Source organism: Arachis ipaensis, chromosome B1 (genome assembly GCF_059453495.1).
Source record: "Arachis ipaensis isolate K30076 ecotype BB chromosome B1, ASM5945349v1, whole genome shotgun sequence".
In the NCBI taxonomy this organism is placed as follows: Eukaryota; Viridiplantae; Streptophyta; class Magnoliopsida; order Fabales; family Fabaceae; genus Arachis; species Arachis ipaensis.
This window is the reverse complement of record NC_142436.1, coordinates 34,376,891-34,389,615: the sequence shown is the minus strand read 5'-3', so window position 1 is coordinate 34,389,615 and position 12,725 is coordinate 34,376,891.

Here is a 12,725-nt window from a genome sequence, read left to right as displayed (position 1 = left end):
AAAGTTTGGCACAGGATTTAATAGAAAAATTATTTTTAAAAAAGGTTTTAAAAAATATGATAGCCAATTATCATGAACATAAACACCACGTTCTAAATAACTGAGCTATAAGTTTAAAGTATTTTAACAAGGGATAAATAATAAAAGACTCTAAACCAAAAAAAAAAAAATTTTTTTCTTCCTAATCTAAGCAACAAAATAATCCGTCAGTTGTTCAAACACGAACAATCCCCGGCAACGGCGCCAAAAACTTGGTGCACGAATTATGAATTACACTTTTCAAAACTCGTACCACTAACCAGCAAGTGCACTGGGTCGTCCAAGTAATACCTTACGTGAGTAAGGGTCGAATCCCACGGAGATTGTTGGTTTGAAGCAATCTATGGTTATCTTGTAAATCTTAGTCAGGAAGTCAATTATGTTTATCAGTTGAATTGTGAATAATCAGTAGAGCATAAATTAAAAGTTACTTGTTGTGCAGTAATGGAGAATATGTTGGAGTTTTGGAGATGCTTTGTCTTCTGAATCTCTGCTTTCCTCTGTCTTCTGATTCACGCATGTTGGTGGATCACCGTTGTCAATGGCTACCTTCCATCCTTCCAGTGAAAACTACGCTCACGCGCTCTGTCACAGCACGGCTAATCACCGGTTGGTTCTCGATCCGGTTGGAATAGGATTTACTATCCTTTTGCGTCTGTCACTAACGCCCAGCCTTCAGGAGTTTGAAGCTCGTCACAGTCATTCAATCATTGAATCCTACTCGGAATACCACAGACAAGGTTTAGACTTTCCGGATTCTCATGAATGCTGCCATCAGTTCTAGCTTATACCACGGAGATTCTGATTAAGGAATCTAAGAGATACTCATTCAGTCGGATATAGAACGGAGATGGTTGTCAGGCACACGTTCATGGTTTGAGGAAGGTGATGAATGTCACGAATCATCACCTTCATCACAGTTAAGCGCGAATGAACATCTTAGATAGGAACAAGCGTGTTTGAATGGAAAACAGAAATACTTGCATTAATTCATTGAGACACAGCAGAGCTCCTCACCCCCAACAATGGGGTTTAGAGACTCATGCCGTCAGAGAATACAAAGTTTTGATCTGAAATGTCATGAGATACAAAATAAGTCTCTAAAAGTTGTTTAAATACTAAACCAGTAGCCTAGGGTTACAAAATATGAGTGGACTATGATGGATGATGCAGAGATCCACTTCTGGGGCCCACTTGGTGTGCTGGGGCCCACTTGGTGTGTGCTGGGGCTGAGACTTTAAGCAATTCACGTGCAGAGGCCATTTGTGGAGTTGAACGCCAATTTTTATGCCAGTTTGGGCGTTCAACTCCAGTTTTTTATCCTTTTCTGGCGCTGGACGCCAGAATTGGGCAGAGAACTGGCGTTGAACACCAGTTTACGTCGTCTATTCTTGTGCAAAGTATGGACTATTATACATTGCTGGAAAGCCCTGGATGTCTACTTTCCAACGCAATTGGAAGCACGCCATTTCGAGTTTTGTAGCTCCAGAAAATCTACTTTGAGTGCAGGGAGGTCAGAATCCAACAGCATCAGCAGTCCTTTTTCAGCCTGAATCAGATTTTTGCTCAGCTCCTTCAATTTCAGCCAGAAAAATACCTGAAATTACAGAAAAACACACAACTCATAGTAAAGTCCAGAAATATGAATTTTTCCTAAAAACTACTGGAAATAAACTAAAAACTAACTAAAACATACTCAAAACTATATGAAATTATCCCCAAAAAGCGTATAAAATATCCGCTCATCACCTATCACTAAGAAAAGGATGGAGCAAACAAGAGAGCCCACTCATGAACCTCACCAAGAGCATGAGGAAATTCCTCATAAGGAGATTCCTGAGATGTCTCAAGGGATGCATTTTCCTCCACAAAATTATTGGGAGCAAATCAACACCTCCCTAGGAGAATTAAGTTCCAATATGGGACAACTAAGGGTGGAGCACCAAGAGCATTCTATCCTCATCCATGAAATTAGAGAAGACCAAAGAGTCATGAGGGAGGAACAACAAAGGCAAGGAAGAGACATTGAGGAGCTCAAGCACTCCATAAGATCTTCAAGAGGAAGAACAAGCCGCCATCACTAAGGTGGACCCATTCTTTAATTTCTTTGTTTTTTATTTTCTATTTTTCGAATTTTTATGCTTTATGTTTATCTATGTTTGTGTCTTTATTACATGATCACTAGTGTCTAAGTGTTTATGCCTTAAAGCTATGAATGTCCTATGAATCCATCACCTTTCTTAAATGAAAAATGTTTTTAATTACAAAAGAAAAAGAAGTACATGAATTTCGAATTTTAAAATAGTTTAATTATTTTGATGTGGTGGCAATACTTTTTGTTTTCTGAATGAATACTTGAACAGTGCATATTTTTGAATTTGTTGTTTATGAATGTTAAAAATTGTTGGCTCTTGAAAGAATGATGGAAAAGGAGAAATGTTATTGATGATCTGAAAAATCATAAAATTGATTCTTGAAGCAAGAAAAAGCAGTGAATAGAGAAAGCTTGCAAAAAAAAGAGAAGAAAAGAAAAAAAGAAAGAAAAAGAAAAAGCAAGCAGAAAAAGCCAATAGCCCTTTAAACCAAAAGGCAAGGGTAAAATAAAAAAGGGATCCAAGGCTTTGAGCATTAATGGATAGGAGGGCCCACAAGGAATAAAATCCTGGCCTAAGCGGCTAAACCAAGCTGTCCCTAACCATGTGCTTGTGGCGTGAAGGTGTCAAGTGAAAATTTGAGATTGAGCGGTTAAAGTCGTGCTCAAAAGCAAAAAGAGTGTGCTTAAGAGCTCTGGACACCTCTAATCGGGGACTCTAGCAAAGCTGAGTCACAATCTGAAAAGGTTCACCCAGTTATGTGTCTGTGGCATTTATGTATCCGGTGGTAATACTGGAAAATAAAATGCTTAGGGTCACGGCCAAGACTCAATAAGTAACTGTGTTCAAGAATCAACATACTAAACTAGGAGAATCAATAACACTATCTAAATTCTGAGTTCCTATAGATGCCAATCATTATGAACTTCAAAGGATAAAGTGAGATGCCAAAACTGTTCAGAAGCAAAAAGCTAATAGCCCCGCTCATCTAATTAAGACTGATCTTCATGGATATTTTTGGAATTCATTGTATATTCTCTTCTTTCTATCCTATTTGATTTTTAGTTGCTTGGGGACAAGCAACAATTTAAGTTTGGTGTTGTGATGAGCGGATAATTTATACGCTTTTTGGCATTATTTTTAGGTAGTTTTTAATATGTTTTAGTTAGTTTTTATTATATTTTTATTAGTTTTGAAATAAAAATCACATTTCTGGACTTTACTATGAGTTTGTGTGTTTTTCTGTGATTTCAGGTATTTTCTGGCTGAAATTGAGGGACTTGAGCAAAAATCTGATTCAGAGGCTGAAAAAGGACTGCAGATGCTGTTGGATTCTGACCTCCTTGCACTCGAAGTGGATTTTCTGGAGCTACAGAAGCTTAGTTGGCGCGCTCTCAATTGAATTGAAAAGTAGACATCCTGGGCTTTCCAGCAATATATAATAGTCCATACTTTTCCCGAGAATTGATGGCCCAAACCGGCGTTCCAAGTCAGCATAAAAATTCTGGCGTCAAAACGCCAGAACTGGCATAAAAGATGGAGTTAAACGCCCAAACTGGCACAAAAGCTGGCGTTTAACTCCAAGAAAAGTCTCTACATGTGAAAGCTTCAATGCTCAGTCCAAGCACACACCAAGTGGGCCCGGAAGAAGATTTCTGTATTAAATACCTATTTTTGTAAATCCTAGGCTACTAGTTTTCTATAAATAGGACCTTTTGCTATTGTATTTTCATACTTAATCATCTTTAATCATGTTTTGATGATTGAACCCTCTTTGGGAGGCTGGCCATTCGGCCATGCCTGAACCTTTTGTTCTTATGTATTTTCAACGGTGGAGTTTCTACACATCATAGATTAAGGTGTGGAGCTCTGCTGTTCCTCATGAATTAATGCAAAGTACTATTGTTTTTCTATTCAATTCACGCCTACTTCTTCTTCAAGATATACTCTCATACTTAAATTAGTTGAGTCAGAATGAAGGGGTGACCCGTGACAATCACCCAATCTTCGTTACTCGCTTAGCCAAGGTCGCGTGCTTGACAACCACAAAGCGATCTACATGATGTTCAACGTAGTCATTGGACGACAGCTGGAGTATATTCTCTTGGGTTTCTAATCTCAGATTAGAACCTTCGTGGTATAGGCTAGAATTATTAGCGGCAATTCCTGAGATCCGGAAAGTCTAAACCTTGTCTGTGGTATTCCGAGTAGGATCTGGGAAGGGATGACTGTGACGAGCTTCAAACTCGCGAGTGTTGGGCGTAGTGACAGACGCAAAAGGATCAATGGATCCTATTCCAACATGATCGAGAACCGACAGATGATTAGCCGTGCGGTGACAGTGTATTTGGACCATTTTCACTGAGAGGACGGGAGATAGCCATTGACAACGGTGAAACCCAACATAAAGCTTGCCATGGAAAGGAGTATGAATGATTGGATGAAGGCAATAGGAAAGCAGAGGTTCAGAAGGAACAAAGCATCTTCATACGCTTATCTGAAATTCTCACCAATGAATTACATAAGTATCTCTATCTTATTTTATGTTTTATTCCTATTTTAATTATCTTAAACTCCATAACCATTTGAATTTGCCTGACTGAGATTTACAAGATGACCATAGCTTGCTTCAAGCCGACAATCTCTGTGGGATCGACCCTTACTCACGTAAGGTTTATTACTTGGATGACCCAGTACACTTGCTGGTTAGTTGTGCGGAGTTGTGATAAAAAGTTTAGATTACAATTGTGCGTACTAAGTTTTTGGCGCCATTGATGATCACAATTTCGTGCACCAATGCCCCCTGTATGCGTACGCATGCAAGGACATTTGGCCAAAAATTTGGCTAAGTCTGAAATCTGCAGAATTTCAATTTAAAACCTCAAACTTTCGACGTGCATAACTTTTTTGTTTTAAAATATTTTTTATCCGTTCTTTGAACGGCATAAACTTCATGGACCCTATTTTCATACAAAACAAGTTTGAAATTATTTGGGGGTCTGGAAGCCAATTTATGGTTTGCCAAAGTTTGGCCAAAAATTAATTTTTTACAAAACCTCAAAACCTCGCTTTTCTTTAAAACTCAACTCCAATTCAAACTTACGAAACCGATAACCATCAGCACAACACATTTTCACATCCTACCATTCCTCAATTCAACAATATCATGTATTAACCTCTCAAATAACCAACAAGATAAGCATATTCTTATTCATTGTATATACATACAAACATATATCATCATTAACTCATCACTTAATTTCTTATCCAAGTAGCATTAAACTCACAATATATCACTTTACTCTTATCCAACAAGCACAAAATCCATGTCACAATTCTTATCAAAGTCACTAAGCATCAAGTGTACTCATACGTTCTAACCTATCCTATGCCCACCTTGCCTAAGTTATCACAGAACATTATATATTAAATACGTGAAACCTGAACCATATCTTGGCCGATTTCCATGTATAATCTGAGACACTATCAAAAGGCTCTAAACACAGCCCTAAGGGTCCAAAACTTCCAAAGCAATAACTTCCAAGCTCCACCAAGTCTCAAGTGCCCACAATTTAAGCTCCAATTTACAAATAGATACACCTAATACACATTACCACATATATATACAAATTTCAATACCCAAAAACTCACAAAATCAAGGGTTTGACTAGGGTTGAAGATCCTTACCATATATGTGCTTCAATTAAGCCAAAACCTACCAATTTCTCAAGTCAATTTGATCCTAGAACATCAAATTAACCAAAATCTCAACACCCTAAAACCCTAACATTTTTTAATAGAAGAATAGGGAATAGAAGCTGAGAATGTGATTTCTCACCTTGAAAGGTATCGAGCTTTGTAGAGCTCGTCTTTGTGGACGCGTGGCCATAAACGGTGCAGTGATCGGAGCTACGGATCAAAAGTTATTAAGAATTGAAATTACACCAAAGGTTAGGTTTTCATGGAAGTCTTCTTCCCCCCTTAGCCAAATGCTTCAGCGTGTTTTGCTGAAGGAAGGAGGAAAGAAGGCTGCCTTTAAGTGTGCTTGGCTGAATTGGGTTGGGCCTTGGGACCAATACGGGCCCAGTTCATTCGGTTCGGCGTGTTCGGCCCATTCTTGGGCCGAATTCTTTAAAATTGGTGTCAAAAATCCTATTTAATTAGCTCTATCTCTTTATACTATAAAATTCCCTTTACTAATTACTTTGATTAACAGTTAATATATTCGCTAATTATTTACTAATCTCTCAGGTTTTACATCCTACCCCCTAACAGAAATTTTTTCCCTAAAAAATTTTCTCTTAATTCTCCATATACGCTTCCTCAAATTCAACTGATCTCTTACCATTCATTTTGTCATTCTCCAACATGAATTTAATACCCTATTCCCAATTCAAGCCTAAGCCAAATCTATCTGTTTCATTCTTAGTTTCGTCTAACTCTTTCTCGATGACTGCAAACTTCCTTACCCTTCAAGAGTTCCATCTAATTCAAGTTAATCTATAATCCTTCTTAACTATCTCAAATACTAATCAATTCTTCAATCCCTTAATCGGAGTCAATCCTACAATAATCTAAACCACACACTCACACTTTCCATCTTTGACCTTACGATAGCCCTCAAAATCATTCCATATCCCCAGTCTCGTTTCTCTCGTCTCTACTATCCTAGAGCCACCAAATTCACTGCGCTTCCACAGGTTACTCTGATTATAATCTACTAAGATCTTAATCAAGCTCCTACTCTACCAGAACACTCCTTGAATCCCCTCATCTCTCTAACTAGCACTATCGACCTTTACTCCAGCTGCACGAGTTATAATCCCTTGGTTCAGTTTAGTACCAGGTTCATTACCGCCTCCATTACCATTCCTAATTTTTTCGCTCCATCCCTTCAGTAGGAGCTTGCACAACAGTAGTCAGAGAGTCAATCGTATTTTCTCACTCGCGCCGATGAGATGCTATTTGGGTCTTGTCCACACCGAACAATTGATATTAAGGTGATCAGTCTTAATAGCTAGAGTCTAGTGCTTTGAATCTCCAAAGGTAATGCTCATAAACATTTATGATATATATGTCAAGCAGACATCCTAAATAGCATGTACACACAGCCAGAGCAACCTCAGAAGCATAGTCAGTCCATTCCCTAGGCTCTACGGAAACAAACTATTCTGATACCATAATGTAACACACTACCACATGGAGTCTTATACTTAAGTCGTAAAGCTGAGGTGGCAAGGTATTACGACCTCTAAAAGTAAAAGTATATATATAATAACAATAGTAGTTGAAGGAAAATTATACCGAGGATCCTGTGAAAAAAGTTTATAACAAAAGTCATAATGCTCACGTAAACGAAAAACTTGCGTGTGAGGAAACCTAAGATTCATAAGTACAGTAAACAGAAAGTAGGAATAGAGGGTCAAAAAGTACAAAATAATAAGCTCCTAACTCAGCCTGCGAAGCTAAGGCTGGCCGGAGAATATTTACATACTTATATACATAATCCGAAACCCAAAATACATACATAAAACCCTAGTTCTCCATAAACTTCTAGGATGAGAAAATAAACAGGTATATAAGAGGAGAATTTACATATACATATATTGAAAGATTAAAAGAAACCCTAAAAGAAACCACTTCATTTCAGAAGCTCCAGACGCCTAGCAAGGTGCCTCTGGACCTGCATCTGAAAAACACAAGATAGTATGGGATGAGAACCGGAGGTTCTCAGCATGGTAAAGGTGCCACGCACGTAAGATATAAGGTCCTGGGAATGCCAGAGTCAATCCTAGAACACCGACACTCAGATTATAATTCTTAAGGAACTAAAATAGAAATCATAAGCAGGGGTAGATATCTAAGGTCCTTAAGGTTCTAACTCAATCCTAACTTAATCTCTCAAATTACAATCCACTCACTGTCTCATTCAACTCTAACCGTTACCACTAACCCAACCAGTCATGGCTTATGGCCCAAATCAAACCAGCTCGGCCTCTGGCTCAAATAAACTCAGCCCGACCTCTGGTCCATTTCAAATCAAATCAACATTATCACTTGTCCACCACCAAGGTACTCAAAATAGAAAGACAATCACAAACACAAGCAAATACAAGGCAAACACATTTAAAGAATAGTTACAGCAAGTATCATAGTTATCAGTTAAACATAATTTATCAGATAGGCAAACCCAAAACAATTATGCACACCCAAACCAAGCAAACAAATGCAACATGATACATGCCTGTCCTACTAGTCGTGAGCTCACATGTCGGTTAAATCGCCAGAACCCGACACATCTGGTAGCTAATCCAGACATTTATCTCTATGTTACGCATCTCCAGGAGGATCATAAACGAAGGAGAGTGCCTTTCCACATCGCTGGAGTGTGCCTTTCCACATCTTTTGGAGGAGATACAAAGGAGAGTGTCTTTCCATATCAGAGGAGCATGCCTTTCCACCTTGCAACAAGAGAAGAATGTGGGGGAAACAATACGAAGGAGAGTGCCTTTTCACTTTTTCCACACCCTCATTACGACAAAAGAGGGAACTTCTATTCTCAACCTGCTGGTGCACAAAATCACAATCACACTTTTACAATTTCGCACAACTAACCAGCAAGTGCACTGGGTCATCCAAGTAATACCTTACCTGAGTAAGGGTCGATCCTACGGAGATTGTCGGCTTGAAGCAAGCTATGGTTATCTTGTAACTCTTAGTTAGGATATCAATAATAAATCTCAGTTTTAATTGGAATGAGTAAAAGAACATGGATTAAATGATACTTGTTATGCAGTGATGGAGAACAGGTTGAGGTTTTGGAGATGCTCTGTCTTTTGGATCTCTACTTTCCTACTGTCTTCTTCTTCACGCACGCAGGTCTCCTTCCATGGCAAGCTATATGTTGGTGGATCACCGTTGTCAATGGCTACCATCCGTCCTCTCAGTGAAAAGGGTCCATGTACATGGCTAATCATCTGTCGATTCTCATTAATGTTGGAATAGGATCTATTGATCCTTTTGCACACTGTCACTGCACCCAGCATTCATGAGTTTGAAGCTCGTCACAATCATCCCTTCCCGAATCCTACTCGGAATACCACAGACAAGGTTTAGACTTTCCGGATCTCAGAAATGCTGCCAATTGATTCTAGCTTATACCACGAAGACTCTGATCTCACGGATTTGAATGCTCTGTTGTCAGGAGAGGCAGTCAAACTCGTGAACCACGTACCCAAGAGATATACATTCAATCTAAAGTAGAATGGAAGTGGTTGTCAGGCATACGTTCATAGGTTGAGAATGGTGATGAGTGTCACGGATCATCACATTCATCATGTTGAAATGTGAATGAATATCTTAGAATAGAAACAAGCGTGATTGAATGAGAAACAGTAGTAATTGCATTAATCCATCGAAACACAGCAGAGCTCCTCACCCCCAACCATGGAGTTTAAAGACTCATGCCGTAGAAGATACAAAATTCAGATGTAAAATGTCATGAGGTACAAAATAAATCTCTAAAAGTAGTTTTTATACTGAACTAGTGACCTAGGTTTACAGAAAATGAGTAAACTAAGATAGATAGTACAGAAATCCACTTTTGGGGCCCACCTGGTGTGTGTTTGGGCTCAACATTGAAGCTTTCACGTGCATAGGCTGTTCCTGGCATTTAACTCCAGCTTTTGTGCCAGTTTGGATGTTTAACGCCAACTTTTATGCCAGTTCTAGCGTTTAACGCCAGAATAGGGTAGAGACTTAGGCAAAGTATAGACTATTATATATTTCTGAAAAGCCCAGGATGTCTACTTTCCAACGCAATTGAGAGCGCGCCAATTGGGCTTCTGTAGCTCCAGAAAATCCATTTTGAGTGCAGGAGGTTAGAATCCAACAGCATCTGCAGTCCTTTTTCAGCCTCTGAATCAGATTTTTGCTCAGGTCCCTCAATTTCAGCCAGAAAATACTTGAAATTACAGAAAAACACACAAACTCATAGTAAAGTCAAGAAATATGATTTTTGTATAAAAACTAATAAAAATATACTAAAAAGTAGCTAGATCCTACTAAAAACTATATGAAAATACCCCCAAAAAGCGTATAAAATATCCGCTCATCACAACACCAAACTTAAACTGTTGCTTGTCCTCAAGCAACTAGATAAATAAAACAGGATAGAAAGAAAATCAAGAGGCAATAACATCTCAGAGTTTTATATGAAGCCCAAATTCTCATTAGATGAGCGGGACTAGTAGCTTTTTGCTTCTGAACAGTTTTGGCACCTCAATTTATCCTTTGAAGTTCAATATGATTGGCATCTATAGGAACTCAGAATTCAGATAGTGTTATTGATTCTCCTAGTTTAGTATGTTGATTCTTGAACACAGCTACTTTATGAGTCTTGGCCGTGGCCCTAAGCACTTTGTTTTCCAGTATTACCACCAAATACATAAATGCCATAGACACATAACTGGGTGAACCTTTTCAGATTGTGACTTAGCTTTGCTAAAGTCCCTAGTTAGAGGTATCCAGAGTTCTTAAGCACACTCTTTTTGCTTTGGATCATGACTTTAACCGCTCAGTCTCAAGTTTTTCACTTGACACCTTCACGCCACAAGCACATGGTTAGGGACAGCTTGGTTTAGCCGCTTAGGCTAGGATTTTATTCCTTTAGGCCCTCCTATCCATTAATGTTCAAAGCCTTGGATCCTTTTTACCCTTGCCTTTTGGTTTAAAGGGCTATTGGCTTTTTCTGCATGCTTTTTCTTTTTCTTTCTTTTTCTTTTATTTTTCGCCATTTTTTTTTCACAAGCTTTGTATTCACTGCTTTTTCTTGCTTCAAGAATCAATTTTATGATCTTTCAGATTATCAATAATATTTTTCCTTTTTCATTATTCTTTCAAGAGCCAACAAATTTAACATTCATAAACTTCATTATAAAAAATTATGCACTGTTCAAGCATTCATTCAGAAGACAAAAAGTATTGCCACCACATATAAATAATTCAAATTTTTCTTATTAAGAACTCGAAAATAAAACTGCCTCCTTATTCTAAAAAATCTGCTATTTTATTCATGTTTAATGATGATGAGAAAAATAAATTATAACTTACTTGGAGATAATTAAATAAAAATAAAAATAAAAATAAAAATAAAAATAAAGATACTAATTACTATTATTCATGCAACTCCTAAGGTAGATCTCTAATAGCAAAAGTTATCACAGAGTTAAGATTAGGACTCAACAACCTTTATTTTGGGAGATGGATGCTCCTTCAATCTGTGGGGTGTCTGGCCCTTCAAGAGAAAGCTTCTGGCACTTCAGCTCCTGTAGCTGACGCCTTTGCTTCTCTTGTTCCTTCAGTAGTTTGCAGAGCATGCTATTTTGAACTTGCTGTTCTTCTTTCAGTTGATCCATAGTTTCTTGCAGCTTGGTGACAGATGCTTCTAGGCGGGTCCAGTAGTCAATCTGAGGGATTTCTGGGAGGAACTCCTGTGCCCTCCTTTTGATGGAGTTATCTTGCACTTGTTGTCCTTCCATTGACTTTTTGGTGATTGGGTGCTCGACTGAGATATACTCATCCACTCCCATCTTTACCCCAGCATCTTTACATAGCAGAAAGATTAAGCTTGGGTAAGCCAATTTGGCGTCAGTGGAGTTCTTGTTTGCAATTGTGTAAAGCTCACAAGAAATCAGATGATGAATCTCCACTTCTTTTCCAAGTATAATGCAGTGGATCATCACTGCTCTTTTGACAGTGACTTCAGAGCGGTTGCTGGTGGGCAGTATAGAATGCCCAATAAAGTCCAGCCAGCCCTTAGCAACTGGTTTGAGATCTCCTCTCTTGAGTTGATTCGGGACACCTTTTGTGTTGGTTATCCACTTGGTTCCAAGGTTGCATATGTCCTCTAGAAATTGGTCCAAGCGCTTATCAAATCTCACTATTCTCCTATTAAAGGATTCTGGATCATCTTGTAGTTGAGGCAGCTTGAAGACCTCTCTTATTTTGTCCAGGTGGAAGTAAATAATCTTCCCTCTGACCATGGTTCGAAAGGTATAGAAGGCGGTTCCAGTCATTCTCTGCTTATTTGTTTGCCACAGATTTGAGTAAAATTCCTGAACCATGTTTCTACCCACTTTTATCTCAGGATTAGCTAGAATTTCCCAGCCCCTGTTTCGAATCTCCTCTTGGATCTCCGGATATTCGTCTTCTTTTAGATCGAATTTAATTTCTGAGATCACTGACCTTAGACCCATTATTTTGTGGTAATGGTCTGCCTGTTCTTTGATTAAGAACCTCTCTTGATTCCAAAGTGGTTTTGGAGTGTTCTCTTTTTTGTGGTAATGTTTTCCCTTAGGAGCCATGATCTTAGTGAATCTTAGCTCAGTGATCACGAAAAACACACCAAACTTAGAGGTTTGCTTGTCCTCAAGCAAAAGAAAGGAAAGGAGAGGAATAGAAGGAGAGTCAAATTTGAGTTATGGAGGAGAGAGGGAGGCCGATTGTGAATTTATAAGGGGGGATGGGTTCGAAAATTAAAAAAAAAAGATATGATAGAAGGTATGATTTGTAAAAGATAAATATGATATGAAA